General features: G+C 38.6%; 1 protein-coding gene across 3 annotated transcripts in view; it reads right to left on the bottom strand.

Moving 5' to 3' along the window:
* Nucleotides 1-24,779, bottom strand: part of PTK2 (protein tyrosine kinase 2) — a 226,579-nt gene that overhangs the window by 169,788 nt on the left and 32,012 nt on the right. For all 3 annotated transcript variants that reach the window (XM_030011674.2, XM_030011675.2, XM_030011676.2), the window contains exon 3: nt 13,976-14,002. The gene's annotated coding sequence lies outside the window, so the exon portion shown is untranslated. The remainder of the gene's footprint in view (nt 1-13,975; nt 14,003-24,779) is intronic.

Below are 24,779 nucleotides of genomic sequence, written 5' to 3'. Positions count from 1 at the left end.
ACTTTTTGAAGGCTTACTGTAGAGAAGTATAAAGTCAGCGCCATGAAAGCTGAGAATGGTTTAAAATTACTCCTTCCTTAGGGCACTGATTCCAATCTTCTGCCTCTTCATGTCCTAGGCTATTTACAAAAAAAAACCCAAACAACAAAACTGTTGCTATCCTCAAGACATCTTTGAGAAGTTCCTTCAGAATTCCCGTGCTTAAAGCAAAAATCTGCTTCATGAAGACCTGGAAAACTAAGAGGAAAAAAAGTGAACCCTACACATCCTGCTCCTTGTTCTACTGCAAAATAAAGTCTGATAATTTTGCTCTGTGACAGCCTCACTGTGATTATCAGTTTGCACTGCTTCTCTTCAATCTTCTCAGACAGGGAGAAAGAGGAGGTGTGACAGGAGAAGGAATGAGACAAAGCTATCCAGAATGGTCACCAGAACCTTTCTTGACCCTATAAAGCTTTCTCTCTCTGTGGGGAAAACCTTCTATTTATGAGGTGAACATAGCAGAAGGTATCTGAAGAGGGAGGACCCCACCTCTTTGATGCAGTTTAAAGGAAACGCATTCTGCAAGGATTACTTTTGTTCTGTGGAAGGGATCCATGAGTGCATCAGTTGACCTTACAGATGCTTCTTAAAACCCGTCTTCATTAAATCAAGGGTAACCTAGAAAAAATTAGTCACATCTTCTAAGAGGGATATAGGAAAATGAAGTTGCTTATGAATCAGCAAGTCTCTTCAGTGTCTGTTCATACCTGGGCTGCTCTCTCTCTCATCTATCTAATAACTGGTTACACAAAAGAAAGTAAAAACCTGTGCAGCCACAGAGGGTCCAATTAATTTACCAGAAATGGTATAGTCTGAACATGTCTCCCTTGTCCTGCTTCTCCTCCATATGCTTAATACAAAGTTAGAACAACAGCTTACCAAAAAACTTTGTGCTAAAAAGATGTTTACAACTAAGAGTTGTACCTGATTTATGTCTCACTGCACCTCAGAAGTACGTAATTTTCAAAGTCTCCCAGTGTTACATAAAAACATAATATAACGTTAGCAATTCCTCAGACTTCCAAACCATTAAATGCAATTACAAACTGAATAAAAAATAATCCATGAGCTCACAATAATGCAACATTATTCCATTTATATGTAAAAACACACTGGTGGAACAGTTAACGTTGTATTTCTTAGTGAAGGATGAGCATAGCATAAATCCCCTATGTATAAATAAACACTTACAGGCTAAGACAAATAGCTATCTAACTTTAAAGTTCCAGTGTTACAGAACAAATCAACAAGCCAGTGTTGACACCCTTCAAGTCTAAGAAAACAGAAAATTAATTTTTAATTTTTACATAACTTTTTAAAGTTTTGTAATACAAGCGTTAAGCCTGCTCTATTAACAAAGCAAATTCTGTGTCTGACCTATCAAGCAAAGACTAGTGTATTTAAATACCAAGAAAATTCTGTTAGACACAAATCCCCCTTTCCCTCTCCAATTAGCATAATTTGGATTCAAAACTGTTGCATGAGAAATTCCAAAAATAGTTTGATGTTTTGTTTAGGAGAACCTCTAGTAGAGCCCAGGTATAGCTGAGGCTCTAAACCACAGAAAATTTAATTCCTATTCACTTTATCAATCCCTCTCCCAATTTTATACCAAGAAGGGACATTCACTTTACAAGAGCTTTCACCTATATCTCTGCTTCATGAGAACAGCAATAAACTTTCAAGGAGCATTTTCTCAGGCAGTCATTTTATGCTCTGTTATGGGAAATCAAAGGTCATCTTCAGCTAACACAAAATCTGTTATTCGATGCAAAATCCACCACCTTAAATAGCCTTATTTGTTGCTCCAATTACACAAGACAGCTTGTAGTCAGCACAGTTCTGTTGAACAAGTCATGTTTACCTGCAAAAATGCCTGCAGAGTGGTATGAAAGTGCTCAGAAAACACAAGAATATGTTGCTTAGTTTTAGAAAGGCTTCCAGGAGCTCACCACCAAAAGCTCAAGTTAGTTTAGCTAACCAGCTGTGACACTAGATGAAACAGCACTCAGTATTTCAAAGACAGCAAATATCCCTGGCCTTCATCCTTTTATAATACATAAATTTATAAGCAGACCAATACAACCAACTCTGTAGCTCCAAATTCAACTGAACTTTAAGCGTACAAAACTTTAACCATTGACTTGAGGACAACTTCAGCACAGAAGGAAATGTTTTGGTGAAGCTGAAAACACATTCAAGAACACTTATAAAAATTAAACTAGGCAAAGATCTACAAGACCAACTGATACAGCTGGAAAAGAGCTAACTTTTGGGGCACAACCCTTCTTCAGATTTAGGGGAAGGGATATTAAAACAGTATCCTATGTCTTCAAATGGTAGACAAAACATCAAAAAACCCACCTTTCTGATGGCAGCCTGAATGACCTACATTACCAAACACCACAGCAACAACATTGTCAGCACGTAACAGCATCTGACAGCCCCAAGAGCTCATCTCTTGTGTAGTACTGAGCTGTCAAGCACCACTTCCAAAAAACCTGTGGTATTGGTCTCCACAATCTCAATTGATGTATTTCAACCAAGACACAGTACTAAAGTTTTTAAGAGAACAAAAGACTGAGACAAAAATCAGTGAATGCATAAACAGAGGAAGACTATAAGCCTTGTCCTGTCACCAAGACATGGAAAACAAAGTGTAGTAAACTTAAAGCGGTAGTCGAGAAGTTCAAGTACCCTGAAATGAAAGCACAGTAAGAATTTTTAAATTGAAGATGGCAGTTTCACAGCTCCTTCTGAATAGGTTAAATATCTTCAAGGAATGACTTAAGTCTAGTCAATTCTACCTTGGGGTAGGACAGGCTTCCTTTTAACCCTCAAATTTTGAAGGATGCCAGTCATGAAACAAAGCCTGATCACTGTCCTTCAAATTTCTACTTAAAACCCTTCTTAAAGAAATTCTATATCAAAAACTCAATAATTCAGTTACTGATGTTTCCAGAACCTCAATGATCATGACTACCTCTAACATCTCACTGTATCATTTGGCTCCCCCACCTTTCTCTTATCGTAAGGCCTCAAGTTTCAGTAACACCTTTTACTCCTCCTCTTGGAGGATGCATAGTTGACCAGGGAACAGTCAGTAGCAATTTCAATGCTAATCAATAATGTGTTACTTGGACTAAAAGCCTTAGTTGCATTCTGTTTTCACTAGCAGTTCAGCTGCTCTTCAAGTACATGGAAGTTTGCTTTACTACGACATAGAACCATTTTGCTGGAGCTGTTTGTAAAGTGTCTGCAGGACAAGCAGAAAAACAATCACAACCATGTGTGCTTACAACCTGGTCCAGCCAGCCTTTACAGATTTAGTTAAAAAGCAGATAAATCTGAATCACAACATAAAGGCTATTAATCCTGGAAATACAGTTCCAATATTTCTCTACATTAAGCCTTTCACAGAAAGAGTTATCACATATTGCTGTGAAAAAAAAAACCAAAAAAAAAAAAAAAAAAATCAAACCATGTGAAACCATTCCAGCAGGTAATCTGAATGGAGACTGACTAGAAACTTTAAACATTTTTTTTAAAGGGATAATTAGTGAATAAAGATATAATCTGGAAAACATCTTTGTGCCACAGTTAAACAATTACTTAGAATTTCTTAAGAAGTTTCACATCCATCTCAAGAGTAATTCCAGCCCACTAATGGAAGCACAGGCATTTAACACTCCACTTCTGTTATTCTGACCCCTTGTCAGAATAAAGTCCTGAGGAAAAATGTGCTTGCTATGAGAACAGACTTTTTTGTTTTGTTTTTTTTTTTGTTTTTTGTTTTGTTTTATTTTTTAAGTTTGACCCTTCTATATGAAAACCTGAAGAACATCAGCTTTATGCCTGACAAAATAACTTCTGCAGTTTTTCATATTCAAATTATTGATCCCAGGGGAAAAGGCCTGCAGGAAACATCACAGCTATCATAAGCTGTTTGGATATATTCTTAAATATGTTCTTCACCTTCTGAAAATAAGAAAGGGAAGGAGGGTGGGGGGAAGAAGTCATACGTACAATATCTACCATTTTTCTTACTACTTCCTTTTTCCAGTCTACTGCTGAGCAAAAAAACCTTGCACAAATAAGTTTTTAGCCAAGTACACAAGCAGAGCAGTAGACCTATACATTAAGAGCTCTCAAGGATGTCAAAATAAACTAAATGAAGCTCATATAATTATTTATGGTCATTTTAGGCGTAACTTATAACAAAGTAGTTGATAAACCCTCAGCCATGTAATGTTTTTCCTCTTGGTTCACTGTAGCCCATGATGTTCTACTTCAAACAAGCTTATGTGTATTTTGGGAGAAGATCCCAAGCCACTCCCAACCCAGGTCTTGCAGAACAAAAAACACCCTCAAACAACGAACATTTTATATAAACCAACTACACAAGATTCAGCTCGATTTTCAGAATCTTTCTTTCAGTAGCACTGTCATCCCCACCCTTCCTTTACGTCATCGTTGCTGCCATGAAAACCTTAGGTACTAACATACTCTGACACTACAGCAACCATCTCCAATGCACTCACCCAAGAAAGCTTCAGGTCTCATCAAAACCTACTGCTAATTGTGCCCAATTCCATTAGAATTAACTTCCTGACAAGATGGAGGGATGGGGAAAACTTTCCTTTCCAATAACTTCGTGTTTTATCAGCAGGAAGAAACAAAAAAATAAAACCCCCAAAACTAAAAAAAAAAAAAAAAAAAAAATCTTTAAAAAACCTATCAAGGCTCAGTCGTCGCTCAGTCGTTTAGGTTGGTTGTGCATTAGGACACTACAATATGTGATGCGAATATAACTGGATAGGAGACCAATGTGGAGTAGTCTTAAATAACCAGAGTGAACGCATCATGGGCATAAGCAGGATATTGCTCACAGAACAGAGGAAAACCCACATGTTTATGTACCATAATTATTCGTTTCTTCAATTTTCAAAATTTCATGTTTTTCTTAAGTAATAGTGCACCAGAACAAGATACTTTCAGTGACTGTGTGTGTTGTAAAGAAGCAACAGAATCTCTCATTAATAACCTGATGCCCCAATTACAGCTCACTATCCTCCATTTGAAAGGTTGGCTCTGCTCTTGGATTTTTTTTTTCTCTCCTGTAAGAGAAATTAGATGAATTCTCCCATCCTTTTAGCAGATACCGCCCCTCCCTTGCCTATACAAAAACTTTTATAAACTCAAAAAAAACCCCACACTACAAAAAAATAAATCCTGTAAGTTCCTAACCTCTTACCAAATGCCCTTTAAAAGTTCTTCTGAAGCTTGCAACCATACAAAGTCCCATGGTAACTGAGCAGGGGCACACTTCTTAAAGCAAGTACAGCCAGTCTTGCAATGTAAAAGCAAGCTGATGCTTGTAAAAGCAAGTTAATGCTTGACTATAGCACTGGAAGTTAGTTCACTGTTTGCACACACTGAGTACAAAACAGACAACAGTTTATACATACTCTGCTACTGTCAGGATGTCTCATTCCAGCAGGGTTTGCTATATTGAGCTAGAACAGGGACACTCAGTCATGTCTTTACAAAAGTACCCATTGAAATGAGTGCACCAGTTCCACCTCTCTACTGCAAGCCAATGGCAACCTCCACTTGAGAAGTGCAACAGCATTCACTAAACAGCTACTCTCCAAGGCCAAGAATTAGTTGCTCTTGCAGAAATATGAGAAACGTCACATTTCTGTAACCTTGGTGGAGTCCAGACAAAATTCTACTTTAGATCTAGATCAAGTACATCGCTTCAATAACCCTTATCAATGATCCCTTCAGCTTCTTCTACACTACCATTGCCAGCCAGTTTGCCAGCAAGAACATACATGTGGGTGTATGCTGTGCAATGCACTTTCTTCACATCACGTACGGACTGCCTCAACTGAATTTGAACTGCCAGTTTGTAGACACCCATTTTGTTTCAAAAGAATGAAAGAGAATATTTAATGGCACAGAACCCACAAATAACCATTTTCAGTCTGTATTCCTTCAACTCCAAACCAGGTAAACATCTTCACATAGCAAATAAGCATCCTGTTCTAAGCAAAACATTACAAGTTATTTATTTTGTGACAGCATGTAGTACAGAGTTCTAAATCCTGCTGCAATTCCTCTGATATGACTACTGATAAAAATCCATAAAATTCAATAGCTTCTGTCCTAGGTAGTTTTCCCCCACCCAGCCCCCAAAAAAATACCCAAAGAATTTCCAGGGTTGTGTTTTCTATTTTGTCCAAAAGCTTTGTCAAAAGCTTGCCTTTTTTCTTCCTTTTTTTTTTTTTTTTTTTTTTTTTAAAAAGAAGAATGCCAACTCTTCATCTGTTTAAAATAAAGCGTTGGACAATCCCCCTTCCCTGCACCCCTAACTACACAAGATATAAATTACCCACCTCTCAAATGGAAGACTAACAAACCCCTTCCTGGAAAACCTGGCTGAGGAGTGTCAACAGGTGCCCATATGACATTGAAGCTCAAGTTTCTTGTCCATGATCCTCAGTGAAAGAATATATACAATCTTAGTTATTTCTAAAACAAACTTTCCAAATTAGGAGCAAAATTAAGCACACCATCTATAAGAAGGGAGAAAATGTGCAGATGACTTAATTCAAAGCTGGACTGCATAACTGGAATTAGGGTATTTCAAGTCATCCAGAGTGGAGCAACACTGGTTCTCACCCACATGTTTTTCTGTCACTCACAAAAAGTTGTTGTTCAATTTTCCCTAGGAAGAGTATCATTATCCCTCCAAACTGCAAAATTTCTATTCTAAAGACATTATTTGTAAAATTAATTTCTAACGAAGCAGATAAAAATTTCCAATTTGTCCTAAAATAGCAATGAATTAGAACAAAGGAGAAAAAAAATCTTACATGCTATATATTCAAGTGATACAATTTGTATATGATGCACCCTTGACTACTGGAATTATTCCACTTTGAGATAACTGTATAGGAGTAAGCAAGAACAATCCTCACAGCAGTATGTCCCCAAAACCTTGGGAGCCAGAACTACAGACAGGAAATGATAGAGCAATGTGCTGAACCACTGCATTTTTTTGTTTGTTTGTTTGTTTGTTTTAAACTCTCAGACTATTAACCCAGCTTGTTAACATTTATAGGAACATTGGGCACAGAACTCGAAGGACCTTTCACGTCATCAACTCTTACTCCCTACTTCCTCACGCAATCATGTCATAGTCCCATTAAGTGATAAATATATCCAATTTCACCTTCTTAGATCATCAAAACAGACTAAAGCAGTTATTAGGGGTGCCACATCATTCCCAATACTCCTGATTTACATCCCGGTTTTTTTTTTAATCCTACTCTCAATACTACCTATTGAAACTTCTTTCTTTCTACCCCATCTCCTCCTGTTTCCTTTATCCCTATACATACTCCCAGAAAAACAATGGTCTGCAGCCAGGGCAAGTTTCTCAACTATAAACCATTTGACAGACTGTCATAGCAAACGAGGGAGGTTCCTGACAGCTGGAAGAAAGCAAATGGAACTCCTGTCCTCAAGAAGGGCAAGTCTAGATAACTACAGGCTGGTTAGCCTTACCTCCATTCCTGACAAGGTGATGGAGCAAATAACCTGGAAGCCATTTCTAAACATATGAGGACAAGAAGGTGATCAGAAGAAGTCATCATGGATGTATGAAGGGGAAATCACGCCTGATCATCCTAATAGACTTCTATGATGAAAGTACTAGCGTGGTGGACAACAGGCTGTCGTTTCTCTTCAGCAAGGCTTTCAAAACCATCTCCCATGACAGCATCCTAACAGACAAATTGATAAAGTATGGACTAAATAAATGGACAGTGAGATGACCTGGACACCGTCTGCACTGTCAGGCTCAAAGGGTTGTGATCAGCCGCTTAAAGTCCAGCTGAAAGCCAGCCACTACAAATAAGCTACAACAAATAAAAGATTAGTAAGAACACCAATTTCTAAAGGAAAAAGAAGAAATTCTAAGTTACCTAAATTTTAGTGAGGTGTTTAATATGTCTCATCTCAACACTACTACATAGCTCACTGATAAAAATGTTACCTTTTTCTTACCAAACCATGCTGTTGCTATTGACCTGCGAGGACATTAGCTATAAAATACAGATGGGAGTGCAGGGTAGAGATGGCAGCGTCAAAAGCACAGCCAAACTAAGCATAGAGTTTCACTAGAAAAGCTTGCAAATAAATAAAGTCAAGATAGTAGCTGTCATCTCCCCACCTCTCCAAAGAGTTCAATGCAAAAAGACAGATACCTAACAGTGATAGCTTACAAAGGATAAACATATCGCTTTTCTAAGTATCAGAGGTATGTAACAACGGGAAAATGCATTTTATGAGGTACAGGTGATTAGATTATTAGAACTACTCAACAAAAATTTTAAATAGGAAGATTTAACACACAAATAGCAAGGGAAACTTCCTCAAAGTTACATTTCAGTTTTGTCAGCAATAATCTCATCCAGTAGTAATAGAAGTTTTGTGATATGGTATTTGGAAATCTAGAAATAGCACTTACCTCCCTGTCAGCAAAAAGAATTAAAACTATAAGGCACATTTGTGTCTAAAGAAGAAAAGCTTTCTCACATCTTCTGAACCGCAAGGGGCATGCAGACAGCTATTCTAACTTGATAGCACTAACATTTCATAAATTGAGAAGTTTTTAGTTCTATACCCTTTCATTTGTAGGAGTACCTCATAATTTAAGTGCAAATAAAAAAATTACAACCAAAACCATTACAAATATATGAAAATTAAGTTTACTCTTGGATAAAATCATAATTCTTAATAAAATTTGAAAGATTTCTAGAAGAAAAAAATTCCTGATTTTGAAAGGGATTACTGAAAATCCTACTTCTAGTGAAAGAGACAATGCAGGTTTCCTTGTGTAATCCCTTAAGCACCATGTTACGCATTCTGACAAGAGAGGAACCATTTACAGTCTTACTGCAGCTTGTATTTAGTTCTTATTTAAAATTGAAGTGACAAATCAAAAAGCCACTATTTTGTACTTTTTTACTTTTGACTACACAGTTACATTTTTTTCCCCGTTAAGCAGGGACATTAACAACAGTTCTCTGCTCTTGTTATTGAGTTTGTTCTCAGCTGCATGAATAATCACTGCATAATTTATTATCCCTTTTAATACATGTGAATATTTATTTTAAGAATTCTGCACATCCTCAATTCTGTCAGTTCCTGCTACTGCAACTTCATCTGGCAATCTCTCAACTGATTTTTAATTTTCCATCTTTTAACATCATAGAAGTACCCATGCCGTCGTTGTTTTTTTGTTGGGGTTTTTTGTTGTGGTGTTTTGTTTATTTTTTAATTCTAGTCTGAAAAGCTATGTTGCATTTCAAGTTGCTATATTTAGGTTCATCACACAAGCAAGTGTAGATTTAGGATATGGAAGATCTAATTACACAGCACAGCATTAAACACCTCACCTCATATGTGGTAGGTAAGAGAAAAAAGAAGCAGCAGGTTGTTTTGAGGCAGGTTGTGTGCTTCTGTGGAAGGTGCCAGGAAATGAATCTGGTTTTATTAAATGGATCACTAGCAGGCCTTATGTAAGAAGCAAGGCCATACACACTAATGGAAGACTGAATGAGGACATGTTTTTAATTCAGGAAGAACAACTGCTTTAGGTTGAGCTGAAGTTGTGTAACAACTTTTTTTTTGGTCCTAACTGAGCAATTGAAACTAAAACTCGTTCAAAAGCCATTTAGTATTTCAAGGTAACAATGACATTATGTGGACGGTGCTTACCTAAATTGTATGATATACATCAAAAAAAAAAAAGCACACAAAACCAGACAGACTTCAAATATACTGCCTATCTGGAATTAAGCTACACAAAGGATACTCATTTCCTATTAATTTTTCGATACCTTATGCTAGGAGACAGGAAGATTTTAACTTGACTCACCAGATGTTCTCTGAAGGAGAGAGTCATCAAGAACAAACATCTGCACCCAAGATTCCATTCTGGGAGAATGTTTAGTTCCATTTTTAACCAAAACCCCAGTATATGCTCATTTCTTATATTTGTCTTTATTCTCCTCTACCTATCTGGTTGTCGTGGTTTCAGCCCAGCCAGTAACAAAGCACCAAGAAGCCACTCGCTCACTCCTGCCCCCCAGCCACAGTGGGATGAGGAGAAAATATAAAGGCAGGCTCGTGGGTCAAGACAAAGACTGGGAGGGATCACTCACCAATTATGGTCAGGGGCAAAAGACAGGCTCAACTTGGGGAAAAAACAAAATCAGTGTAAATTACTACCAATCAAATCAAAACAAGGATAATGAGAAGTAAATCCCAGATCTTAGAACACCTTCCCCCACCCCTCCCTCCTTCCCAGCTCCACTCCACTCCTGGTTCTCTCCACCTCCTCCCCCCCCGTGGCGCAGGGGGACGGGGAATGGGGATTGGGGTCAGTTCCTCACACCTCACACCTTCCTGCTCCACCGTGGGGGCCCTCCCACGGGAGACAGTCCTCCATGAACTTCTCCAACGTGAGTCCTTCCCACGGGCTGCAGTTCCTCACAAACTCCCCTGGCGTGGGTCCTTCCCACGGGCTGATCTTCAGTCCCAGCCTGCTCCAGCGCGGGCTTCCCCAGGGAGCGGCGGCCATCTTGTGGGGCATCCATCCCCCTGCTCCGGCGTGGGCTCCTCTCTCCCCGGGCTGCAGGTGGGCATCTGCTCCCCCGCTGCCCTCCATGGGCTGGGGGGGGACAGCCTGCCCTCTGGTCTCACCACGGGCTGCGGGGGCATCCCCTCCTCCCCGCCTTCCTCACTGACCTCGGGGTCTGCAGAGGGGTTCCTCTCACATTCCGATCCCCTCACTCACTGCAGGTTCCCCTTCTGAAATCTGTTCTCCCAGAGGCGCTACCGCCATCGCTGACGGGCTCGGCCTGGGCCAGAGCTGGGTCCGACTTGGAGCCGGGGAAGCTTCTAGCAGCTTCTCACAGGAGCCACCCCTGCGGCCCCCTCCCCCGCTACCAAAAAAACCCCCACACCACAGAAACCCATAACACTGGTATAGTTCTTTGGTATAGCTTTTTGCTTCCTTACTATTTCTTGATTCTGGTAATGAATACTTATTTGCACTACAGGATCAAGAACGAACGACCAAGTCTAAAGAAGAGTCACCTACATCACACAGATGCTATACCTGTTTTAAATTCAGAGGGTGACAAAATGCAGGAAGCATTTTTTTTTAATCCCAACAGTGCCAACAGATAAAGTTTAACTGTATTTACCAAAGGAAACCAGTCTTTCATTCCTCCGGGCATACTGTGAACATACTCATGTTCAAAGAACTTCATATATAGACAGGCGTACTGTGTTCTCTATCTGGCTTTCAAATTACAGTATTTTAGCAAGTTGCCCACCAAGCCCCTACTGGTTCACATTCCAAAAATTCTCTATGCTCATATCCATGGCCTCAATTACAAGGTAGTAAAAAACCAAGTTACCCATAGACTTCAAAGCAGTGAAACAGATTAATATAGGATAACTCTCCTGAGTAATGATTTAACTAACAACCTAATCAACTAATGCATTCAACAGCACACAAACAATCCTTCTTTACATGAAGATTTTGCTATGAAATCAAAGCAAAAAGGCAATGTTCTGGATGACTGTGGTATACCACTGACTAACAAATTTACATGTAATATAACCTCAAACAAGACACTACAATAAAGACCATTCCAAGTAGTCTCCTCCCTACTGCAAAATCTTCAAACATTGCGAGAGCCCCCACATTATGATGCAAATTTAAGAGTACTAAAACCAGGTGGCAAAAGCGAGAGCATTTTTAGTGACATCTGTTCTCCATTGCTAAAAGTGGCACCCAGAAAAAAAGATAAAAGTTCTTCAAAACTTGAAATAAGAAAATACCGTTTATTGCAAATATGAGTTCTGATGATTAAAACTTCCCATTTGAATGTAGAACTTCATCTTTATTCAAGTGTATTATATCTTTTATCCTGGTTATTTCTCCAATTTGTCAAATTTCTTTTAAATTTTAATACCCTCATCCAATGTGCTTGTAACTCTTTTTGTATTGGTGCTACTGGCAGATTAAATAGGCACATAAAGTCTGTCATCACGGTCATTAATGGAAATACCGTAATACCACAGGGCAAGTCAGATCTCTGTGGGACTCCATTTGACACATCCTTCTCTTTTGATAATATTTTAAATATTTTTTAAAACAGGTTTCCTTAGTTTGCTTATCAGTGAATACTGTCAAATCCCTGCTATAGGCAAGCCGTGGTATACAGCTTTTCTACCCTCTATAAAGGCCTCTTGCCATACCATGGAAAAAGGTTACCTTTTCAAAACCCTGTTTTTCCAAATTTTTGCCTTCTATCAGTACTTCAATGACACAGCTAAAAAGTACAATTAGGACACTCCCACACACATGCCCAAACTGAAAACAATAGTGTCATTGTGACTCAGATTCACAGTACCAAACTCTTCAAGTCCCAAATGGAAACTCGGAAGAAGTTTCACCACACATCATTGTTTTAGAAGCTGCAGAAAAAAAAACCACAGCCACCCTTATCTTCCCATCAGCCTGACCCAACCACCAGGCATTTATTTTTCCAATATTCTCCACAAGTACTCGCCCTCCTGACAAACGCTCTCAGCACTCAAAATCATTTTAAAGTTGTCTTCCTTAAAAGAGAACTTCTTCCACATTTAGAGTTCTCTTCATGCTTCAAGCAAACATGATTTTTTCCAGAACAGCCACTCTAAAGTTCGTGTGGAAAGATGACAGCATATCAGCTATCAAGCTTTTAACTGAAATTGCCATTTGATTCAAACGGAAAAGAGCAACTACCTCCAGAGCAGATTCATATTCACTAAGTACCGTTATACTTTAGATGCACACTTGTAAAAAGGTATTTTGTGGACAGATATGAAGTACATCTCAGTAAGAAGAAATAAAAGAATGGATACATAAGCAAAATCACCAACGCAGAGTAAGGGCAAAAGGCAGCAGGCCTGATAATGAACATCCAATCCCTTGCTCAGCCGGGAGTATACTACACATACTACAGTTATGATTCTAGAATTCACATTACAAATGGTGAATGGACAGACAAAACGCTATAGAACAGAAGATACCTTCATTCTGAGCTCTACATCACAACTTGACTCCACAGCACAAGTGAATTTATAAAGCTTAATATGTGGTTAAAGATCAAATGTATCAAAAAACAAAACCTGCTATTTTTAAAAACCAGGTCAATGGGGTTGAGTTTTGTTGTTTTGTTGTAATTTTTCTGCGGGTTTTTTGGTTGTGTTGGTTTTTTGGGGTTGGTTTTTTGGGTGGTTTTTTTTTTTTTTTTTTTTTTTTGTTTTTTTTTTTCATTTTTAAACACCACTGATAGAAGACACAGCGTCCAACAGAGCAGAGGGATATTTCCAGCTCCAGCACAAGCCACCTGTGTCCCCAGCCAAGTGAAAATGTATGTCACCTTCCCCACTACCACCTGGGGAGACTCCTTGCCATCTACACTTCCTTGCACATTGTCCCTCTGATTCACCATTAATACTATTTGCGTCTGCTCCTAATCTGTTCTTCTGACAGCTGCATCACACACTGTGCTGAGTCGTTTTAAGCATTAACTATATCACATGCATATTTAACAACTGCATATAAATATATCTCAGTTACCTCCTCCCCTTGTCAAAATACACTATTTAAATGTAAAAAAAAATCTGTACCTCAACAGGTTTTGTTTTGACCTCAGATCCCCACATGACTAAGTACCATGACAGTGCCAATAAGAACCGATATTCCGATTATATAAAAGCATGACTATATTGCAAGCAAGCCCTGAAAAAGCTGCCTGCTGTCACATCAAGACATAAATGAAAGAAGAGAACTTACCTGCTGGCAAGGGAAGTCTTGAAATATCTGTAACAATAAAGAAATACATTTAGAAACAGAAGGAGAAATAGCTCTAAAATTGCACTGGCCTAATCATTTTTTCTGCAAGTCTGTGCTTATTTAATAAAGCACATTATCTGAAACAATTTGCTAGCTGCTAGGCATGCCACATGCAAATCAAATGCATTTTCCTTGTCTCACCCTGTTCATTAACAAGATTACATTTTGCCCACCTAACTGAAGGACAAAGATTATACTGCTAGGCAATGAGTGTAATTACTACAGCAGAATACAGGTCACTAAGTACAAATTAAAGTGTTACATACGGATTTCACCATTATCACCTACATAATTTCAGAGCTGAAAGTGTCAGGGTCAGTCTTTGCATATGAAGAAGACAGTATTGTATGTTTTCTTTATTCTTAAACCTTTAGAGAAAAGGTAGCCAAGCTCACAAATGGGTAAGTATGAAACAGAAGAAATAAAGGAGACTGATTTTTGTCACCAAGGCACATGAGACACAGTTGCTGAACATTTTTAAATTGAATGCCAAGGCTGTCTTGAGCTGCAATCAACTTACAAGAACCACTGTCTCAGTCTAAATAGATATTAAAAATTATACCTTAAAGAAACATAGGTATAAATGCATAAACATTAAATTTTCCTAAATAGGTAATTATATAAACTATAATTCATTATATTCCTTCTGCCTGCTTTTCATACATCTACTTGTCATCTCAGTACACGTGATTGTAACCGGGACTTGAGGTGCTGATCAGAGTTCAGAACAGAAACTAGAACCCACAAAGAACTAGAAAGCAAGGATTACTCAAAGCCTGCAAGGACAAGGACTAGGGACACACATCAAGGGGTTAACAAAAGCTGAAATAAATACAAGTATGGGGTGATGAGAAAGGGGAACTAGTAAAACAAATGAGTAAGAAACTGAACTGAACCTAAGAAAAAGGTCTGCACAGTTGTTTGGTTACAAGGAGACAGCAATGTTGAGCAATAAAATTGTTGTATTGGGTACAAAAATCCACGTGCAAATTGAACTTTACCCATAGAAGTAGCAACTGGAACAGATTCAGAGATTATCAGGGCAGATGGTCACTGCTTTGCTACGTATTAGAAGAAATAACAAGGCTTCATAAATTTATTAGCCCCACTCCCACCAACAGATTCTTAACATCATGCTTGCTTTCATTTACAATCCATGTTTGTGGCTGCAAAACATGATAAAATTTGAATACCAGAGAGAATTACACCTGAAATTCAAAGGCAGCCTACAAAAAATTTAAAAAATGAACTGTAGTACTCTGAGGTGACAAGGAAATGGCAACTCACAAAGCTGAAACACAGTTAAAACAGAAAATGAAAATAGCAATAGGACACCACAAAAAATAGAGAAAATATTGCACGCTTTATTCTGGTAGAATATATAAAGTTTAAAAAGATAATAAGGTACATTTAAAAGATGCTCATCATGCTGTCTGCTTATGAACAAAACCATCTTATGTCATAAGAAATGCCTTGAGATAGGAGAAAGCGAGACAGGAAGAAGATGCATAAACTGCAGGAAGGAAAAACTTCAAGTCACCTCCTGCAACAGCTCCTGCACAGAATCCAGATCAGCGCATACAGAACGGAGCCTTCTTACAGCAGGAAAATATGTCGCAGTGACAATTATTTGGAAAGTTAAATAAAGAGAAAGGTTACATCTTTTTGTCTGTTTATATATGTTTGATAGTTTCCGTGCACTTTTTTATAAAGTCGCAAAAAAATTCCTGCTTGTCACTAGAATACACAATATGAACAACTGTAGCCACCCACATGACCAAAACAACTAAAACTGCAGAGCAGAAAATACCATATTTGATTTTAATTTTCCTACAGTGATAGAAACTAACCTCTAAATTCCTTTTATAATTAAAATTAAAGAAGATTGAAAATTTTAAGTTACTACAAAAAATTAGGAGCTGTGTTAAAATTTTCTTCTAATTCTTGATATATTGGAAATATGTTATCACAGCATTTATTATTCTTGAAGCAGACTATTTGGTTAAGTGTGCCTACACAATAGATTTCAAGAAAATTACGTTAAACATAACCACCAGAAAAATACATTATCATGTACACACAGATAGGCAAAAAACATTAATTTACATTCCAGGAACTTAGCCATGCAATTTCAAACACCTCCTGGGAAAGCTCTGCAGCTAGGACACATACATATTTTTAACTTACAAAAGACTTGATCATATTCTAGTGTTTGTCCCTAACACCTGGGCCACTGTTTCCGCTGTGATCTCTCCCCACACATGCACCAACATTCACATAGATCCCATTACTGCACTGGGACCTACCCAAATGGGGTACCTACACGAACAGCACCATTACTGTAGTTAAGTCAAACACTGTAATGATTTCTTACTTCCATGTTCCACTGCAAATTAGTTCCATAAGTGCATTAACTGATGAGATACTACACCTCTGGGACAAGTATACTGAACAACTTCCTGCAAGTACACATTCTTCTAATACAATTTAGTGTAAGAGAGACCATTTTCTACAATTAACTGACACACACTAGATTTAAAAACAAGCAGGACAAAAGAAATTGAAGCCTGAAGGTCATATGCAATTTTGAGTAGACTGATAAATGCACTTCGCAAGTTATTTGTATCATATTTTTCAAAGATTTCCCTTAAACAGAAGGTCCTCTATAGGCTAATGCATCTTAATTCTGGCAAACACCAGCCACTACAGAAATATCAACTCATTATAGCATAAACAAAGCAAACACTGTCATGATTCCAAAGATAAAAGTAACAATTCCACTTGTGCATGTGTGTGTGCCCAGATACCACAACAGTAAGTGAAATGTTCATTACCTTCATGTGTTTCTGTTAGCTGCAGAGTCACATCAGGAACTCTGATATTTTTTACCCTTGGGTTTACGCTGTCTCCCCAGCTCACTCTCATCTTTTGTGGCTTGAAACTCCCTAGCTTTATTCTCCAAATATGGTTTTTCATTGAACATCTAACACTGAAAAAAGATTAGTGGATTCTGGCAACATTTTAAAAGCTTCATCCACCGAGAAGTAAATTAAGACTATGCATTTAGGTAGGTACTCATTTCAGATCACATTTACAAACTTGCCTTCTTTGCCGTGCAAAACCTTTCCCTTTTTGAAGGACATTATAGCATTCGGATCTCTACACAGGAGAAAGTCATTCAATGCTGAGATTTGAAGGGAAAAAACAAAAGTTAGGGTCCTAATCTGGTTTGTGACTATAAGGAGAGACTTGAAAGCATTTGGGGGAGCTGTCCTGTTGGTGAGGATTCCCTCATGCAATGGAGGTCTGGACTGACTTTTCTCCCACAGCTCATTTCCTGACTGCATGTGAACGCTGTCACACAAACCACATTTACAGCTGTACAACATGAACCAACCTTACATTTCCTATCTGCTCCAAAGTAGTTCTTCAAAGTGAAATTAAAAATTAATAAGATTTCATGTGCTTCTAGTCCTACTGATACTTTCAAGGGATCAGCCATGTTCTGCATTTATATTCTTATATGTCTTACCTTACTACTAGATAGGGAGCAAACTGTCAGTTTGACTAGGCAGAAAGAAAAATAATTTTCGGACCATATTCTTTACAAACTCTTACATACCTTGTAAAGGTTACCAGTTCTCAAGGAAAACTGTTTTTACCCCAAATAGATATTGGGAGGATGGAGCAGATGGCCTCAAGAGGTCCTTTCCAACCAAGCTGTCTGTAATACCATACACAGATGACAATAACAGAACAGGAAAGGAGCTGTAATGACATTAGAGGTACTACAAAATAAGAAGGTTCCTCAGCCAAAGAAAACTTACCAAGTAAACCAATTATCTATATGAATTCAGTGAGGAACAAAAAAAAGACTATATTTTAAAGAAAGAGTACTACTATTACTTCTCTACCCATTGAGATGGTTTTGGGCAGTATAGTCCTCAAACAGGCTTTGTGGACCCTGTCACAAATAGCTTTTCCTATGATTTATGGATGCCTTGAGTACCAGATAGTTCTAACACTGTATTTGTTTTTATGAAACTATGCATTTTGCATTGCAGTCTCCTCAAATGTTTTCTTGGAAATGGAGCCGCAACTTTAAATCTTCTTTCCAAGAGTAACATCTAATCATTGAAAACAGGAATATTCTGTGAGCTTCATGTTCCTACCTCAAGGTAAAATGAGAATATGGCCTCATGGACAACTACAGAGGCTTAGACTCTCACCCCATCTGCAGCACTGATCCCCTTCCAGAGCTGTGGTAAGCAGCAGACCACAAGAAATTTAATCCTGGTCTCCTGTAGCAGTAACTGACTGACTCTAGCCTAACAGTATTCCCTTGAAATGAATTTAGACACTCAGTTCATGAACAGATCTCTCATTCCAGTGAAGAGTAAAGGCTTGCAGCACACAAAGAACCACAGACCACAGTCTCCAGGAAGCCGAGTAGCACATATCATTTGACAACGATCCTTCCAACTGAACGAGGAATATCATCACAGACACAACATAAGATGCTATTTTCCCATTTATCAACCGATACAAAAACCATTTAGGAATACATGCACATATTCAGCTTTTAGCCTGTGTGACTGATGCTGAAGAATGTTGTCTTGCAGACTGGATTCAACAGCCTGGAAGTCTCCCTTCCTATTATTCTCTGGTGGGCTAAAAAGGCAGCTGGATGTTCCTCTAATCTTTAATGATGCTGAGATCTCATACTCTATGTAAAAATATTTTTCTTTTTTTAAAAAGCAAATAACTAAGTAGAAAACACAAGTCACCTTTCAAAAAAACTGCTTTGTAAAATTACATTTATTGAGAAACTGAAGGATTTATCCATGATCACCTATCTATCAAGCAAAGACCTTGGACATATGATGAATTCATTCTGACAACACACCCACTAAGGAAAAGCTGTTAAAAAGTTTTATAACATGATTAAAAGACTGCATAAACCACCAAGTAGATTGTTTCATATATGTATATTTTCCTTCATCATAAAAGTGCATCCTTTAATTCTAACCTAAATCTAACCTACTTCTAATTTAGCAATCTGCAGAGCTGAATGTTAACAGCCCTTTATTATATCATTTCCCATTAAGGCTACTTCAGGGCAATTTTAAAGAGAGACTCAAAATCTTATATTAGCTACGTAAAATGGGAGGTACAAGTGGATCACTATAAAGGCCCATTTTTCTAAACCTTTGATCATCCTTACAACTCTCTAAATGCTCAAACTGTTCTTTCTTTTAGTAGCTTCCCCGATTTGCAAACACCAATACCTGACACAGTATCCATATGTCAATCATAACAGCACTAAAAATACTATTTGCTTACTTAGATGGAGTTTTTTCACCTATTGACATATTTACTGCATTTGCCTTAAGCACAGCAGCAGCTGAATATCCAGCATTAACTGCAAATTTTTATCTGTTACCACAGGAAGACATGGAGTGGGACAGTTATAAGACAGACACCTCCATTCACAAAACTTGCCAGCATTTTTTTGTGCTTTGGCCAGATCAGAAATACAGTGTACAAAAACCACACATCTTTTGTTTACAACTCTACTTCACAGGAGATCCACGTTACACTGTAGTCCTTTATTATCTTTGTTTAAATCTGTGCTTCGACTGCGAATATCAGCAATGATGATTTAATGCTTTCATTTATGTCTGTTGAAAAGGTTAACTAGCAAGCAGCCAAGAATGAACCACTATGAGACCCTCCTTGGGAAACATGCACAGCCTATGTTATATTTTTGAGAAGTTTTGTTTAACCAGTTACTAGGTTTAATGCAACCAGCTGTGTCTGAAACACAAAAGCAACACAAAACTAAGGCAATGAGTTAGAGGACCAACTGAAGTTCCAACACAAAGGTTTTTTTTAGATAAAGTTTGGTTGACAAAATAGGTACTAGGCACATTTACAGTATGATCACCACCATATGTGACATACCTCAAATAGCTTTAAACACACATGAGCATAATGTTATTACAGCAGTACAAGCATCAGTGTCAGCTAACTTGTCCTGTACCTCAGGAACATGTTCAGTTTACATCTGCTTCCATAACTGACAACAAATTGACAAATCAGTAGCTAATTAAGTGTTGCATTCTTCTCACTGCCCCCAATCTTCTGTTTATACCTGCCTTCTGCTTCCCACCCACTGTGATTTAAAAACAACAGCAATATTTAGTCTCCTTAGTTTACAGGATCCACCAAAAAAAAAAAAAAAAAAAAATCTTTCAACACTTTCCAATCATAATTTCCCCTCTCCCACTGAGAGAAGTTCCTTGTAAATCACTCTGCTTATGGTTCTTAAATACTAGGGTTTGAAATTGAAAAAATCCAAATTCTGATTAAGATGCTGAGAGTAATCCACATGCATTTTCCCTCATCTCAGCTGAGCTCTGCCCTGAACTAGAAGGGCATGCACCTGGAAGCTTCAAATTCATTTACACCACATCATTGAGCATGTCCACAAAGTTATCTACCCAGCCACCAGTAGCCAAATTTTAGACAAGACATACTCAACAGTAAGATATTAAACAAAAGAGTTCTTGTGGAAGCTACATTCAAGGAGGTTAAGAAGAACAAGAGAAATTACTCAATCATTACTCAGGGCAGGTGGGATCAATCTCATTACACACCAAGTTACAGAGCATGCAGTATCTGAGCAACTCAGATACGAGTTTATTCTCAATATCTACTCAAGTACTATATACACCTTTTGCCTATGGAGAGGAGACGTATGGATAGAGAATAGACTAGAGCAGGGTCCCCAAGAGTTGGTTTTACTCAGGATCACAAAATGGGTAGGTGAAATCTTCAAGTCTGCAGGTGATAACGAACTCTTACGGGTAGGTAAAAGCCATGCCAATTGGAAAAAAGAATCCAGAAGGATCTCACAAAATGCAGTAAATTGCTAAAATACAGCAGATACACTTCAACATGTAGATGTGGTATAATGCATCTAGGGGAAAAATATTCTGAGCAATACCTCCTTAACCACTTAACACTTGCACTTTCTCCAGTTCCAACTGCAGGAGGAAGGCTGAGTCACTGTTTTCTCTGAAATCATCAGCTCCAAGTGTAGCAGCTGACCAAAAAAAGGCAGTAAAACATTGTGTGTCATTAGGAAGTGTACTGAAAATGTGGTAATTAAGCATATTACTGTATAAAACAATAAAGCATCCATATCTTGTGTACAGTTCTGGTCTTTGCACCAGAAGGAATACAAAGGGGAGTTAGAGAATATCTAGAGCAGGGCAGCTGAAGTGATCAAGGGATGGAGCAGCTGCCATGTGAGGCCAGACTGCAAAACCTGGGAGGACATGAGGTTCATAGTGAATACAACCACAGCTTGCAAAGGCAGGATGGGGGGGACGGAGAAAAATGAAAAGCAAATCAATGCAGCACAACTGTTCATCAAATCTTGCCAGTATGAGTAGTAGGAGACATTTTAGGAAACTGCTGGGGATGAGCTTCAAACCAGTAACAGTGACTCTCTTCACAGCTAGCAGAGAGCTTCCTGAGGTTCCTGCTAGGGAAGGGTGTGGAGGCAGGTACCATCAGCAAGCTCAAAGATACTTCGCTTCACAGGAGGTTGACATGGAAAGATGACAAGGACTAGTAAGGGAGGTACCAGCTGGCATCCCTGACACAATGGGGATGCCAAGGAAATACAGGGCCAGGCGTGCAAACTCTTATGTGAACAACGCCTTCTGCTGCCACAGAGCCACACTGCTGGGCTGGAGGGTCACTGGTCTCATCCAGCAGCATCTCTATCAGAAATAGCGTGGCCAGCAGGAGCAGGGAAGTGATCATCCCCCTGTACTCAGCACCTTGAATACTGTGTTCAGTTTTGGGCCCCTCACTACAAGAAAGACATGGAGGTGCTGGAGCGTGTCCAAAGAAGGGCAACGAAGCTGGTGAAGGGTCTAGAGAACAAGTCCTGTGAGGAGCAGCTGAGGGAACTGGGGTGGTTTAGCCTGGAGAGAAGGAGGCTGAGGGGAGACCTTATTGCTCTCTACAACTACCTGAAAGGAGGTTGTAGCAAGGTGGGTGTCAGTCTCTTCTCCCAAGTAACAAGTGACAGGACAAGAGGAAATGGACTCAAGTTGTGCCAGGGGAGGTTTAGATAGGATATTAAGAAAAATTTCTTCACCAAAAGGGTTGTCAAGCATTGGAACAGGCTGCCCAGGAAAGTGGTTGAGTGACCATCCCTGGAGGTATTTAAGACTTGTAGATGTGGTGCTTAGGGACAGGGTTTAGTAGTGGACTTGGCAGTGATCGGTTTACAGTTGGACTCAATGATCTTAAGGGTCTTCTCCAACCTAAATGATTCTATGATTCTTGTGTTCTTAAAGTCCCCGTCACAGCTCTGTGAAGACGTAGGGCAGCCACAAGCTTTAGACATAACCTGTAAGAATACCTACTCAATCAGAAGGGCTGTTTTAAGAATATGTCAGCTACATTGTAGGAATGTTCTTATCCTTTAATGGCTTACTGCAAAAAGAAAACTGTTTAACTCTGAACAAGCCCAGGAAACTTTAAAACAGCTTAAGGTGTTTAAGGAGGGACATCTGGTTCAGATCTGTCAGGAATATCTGCAGCACTATGACCCAAGATCATGTGATCCTGATGGAAATACTGTGACATTTTATGAACCTAACAATTCAGGCCCTCAGGCAAGCTTAGGGAAAGCTGTAGACATGCACTCTGTATGTGTCTAGTGATCCCCTATTTGTACTACAGAGTGCTTGTTCTTAAAAGTGGCAAGTTTAGTGGAATTTCTTTCTCAAAAAACATTGTCTTGACATTGCTGGCTGTCATTGAATTTCCCTTGTCATTTTCCATGATGGACTCATGACATGCAGTATGCCACCATAAGTCACCCACGTTTTCAAAAGGTGACAGGATTTTATAGTTCCTGTACTCAAATACAAAGCACTGCATGCCAGTAAAGCTGTTTTGCACTCTAGGTATGACAGGAACTCAGCATGAGCATGTAGATGTTTCAGAACGTAAAATAAATGTTTTTCCAGGTACAGAAATGAACACAAAGAACACAACCAAGAACAGGAAAGAATTAGGGAAAAAAGTATTTAAGGCAAAATACTGAAAAATTACTCAAATGGAGCTACGCATCCCAGACTACAATGTAAGAGAAAGCTGCTTTCTTGGGTGTGTTTTTTTTAGGGAGGCATGGGGGGCTTGGTTTGTTTTTAAAAGAATAACTAGTTAAAAAAGATTTAGAGTAACAGACTAAATGTAACACCCCCCAACCCCCACCCCCCACCCCCCAAAAAACCCACCACCCAAAGTTTCTTTTTGGAATACTAAAACAGTATTTTGTAAGGGTTTTTTTTGTTTGGTTGGTTTGGTTTGTTGTGGTTTTTTGTTTTTTTTTTTTTTAAAAAGACAAATTCTTAGAAAGTTGGGAGAGTCATTTCCCTTCGTGTTCCACCACTGTAAAATTATGCTGTTTCCATGGTTATAGCCCACACATGGATTCCATTGTTAGAGCAGTTTTTCAGAAGCTAGAAGTAAAAGTTCTAAGTTTTTTCATTTGAAGTTATAGAACATTCAAGACCAGTGAAAGAAGGTTGAAGATAATCAATGCAGCCAGAAGGGAGGGAGAGGGAAAAAGTTTAAAGGACAGCTTTTCAGTAAAGAACACACACACAAAGTAGTTTGTCAAAAGTTTAACAGAAGATTATCACCTTTGCACATACATAGTACTTACCTAAGAAAAAAGGGCCGTTACTAGTTAACAATTGCATGCATGAAAAGACTAACTTACTTAGTGCCTAAAAAATAAAATGTTTTATTGATCTCAATGGGATTACTGCAAGGCATTCAAAGCCAGCTTGACAGCAGCTGCAGAAGTTTTGTTCTGTACAGGAATCTGCCCAAATAAACAAGATGAAATCTATTTTTAACAAGAATATTGGTGCTTCCTTAGTCTAATAGCAATACTATGGATGGAGAAAAATTTTGCTGCAGTTTGAGCTTGTTCCCAAAGTGAAACATAACATCCCTTTACAACAAATGGGCATTTCCACAAGCATATGGCTTATAAGGGGCATTTGCAGCCAGAGCTACAGAGAGTCTGAAATCAGTTCTCCAGTGAGACATGAGTTTTGGATCTTAACGATGTAAGAAATAACAGAGAACTGAGGACAGCATGCTCAGTGTCCTAGACAAACTTCCAGTAAATTTACTACCACAGGCAGAGGGATAACCCCTTTAATGTAATCTTGTTTCAGCAAGCCTTACACATCTTAGGGTGTATAAGACAGAGATTACAACGCTTCTAACTACTGTACTGTTTGGAATAACAACATGCTGCAAAGTGTAATTCTGGTGGGTTTTTTCTTTTTGGAAGAAAAAGTCAAAAAAGCTTTCCAAAACCTAGGTCACAAAGGAATATTGTTTCAAGAACCATCTAGACTGACAATTTATTCAAAGAACAGAGCAGACACAGGGCAATGAGCATTAGCAAGGAGACAAAACCAAACATTATTATTTCTGTTGTGGCACAAGCATACATAATCATTTTTAAGCCAAAAAAGACACAGAGCCTACCTCAGGGTCTTAAATAGGAATTTAGGGGCAACAACAAATCAGGAAAAGGCAAAAGAGTCCTTACAGAGCTATATATTATGCATTCATCTGAACTGACATAATTAATTGTTCTTGCTATGTTTCATGATAGCAGTACTTGTGTTAA

The sequence above is a fragment of the Aquila chrysaetos genome, chromosome 4 (genome assembly GCF_900496995.4).
Source record: "Aquila chrysaetos chrysaetos chromosome 4, bAquChr1.4, whole genome shotgun sequence".
Taxonomy (NCBI): Eukaryota; Metazoa; Chordata; class Aves; order Accipitriformes; family Accipitridae; genus Aquila; species Aquila chrysaetos.
Note: the sequence above shows the minus strand (reverse complement) of the source record. Positions and strands in the feature narration are given on the sequence as shown.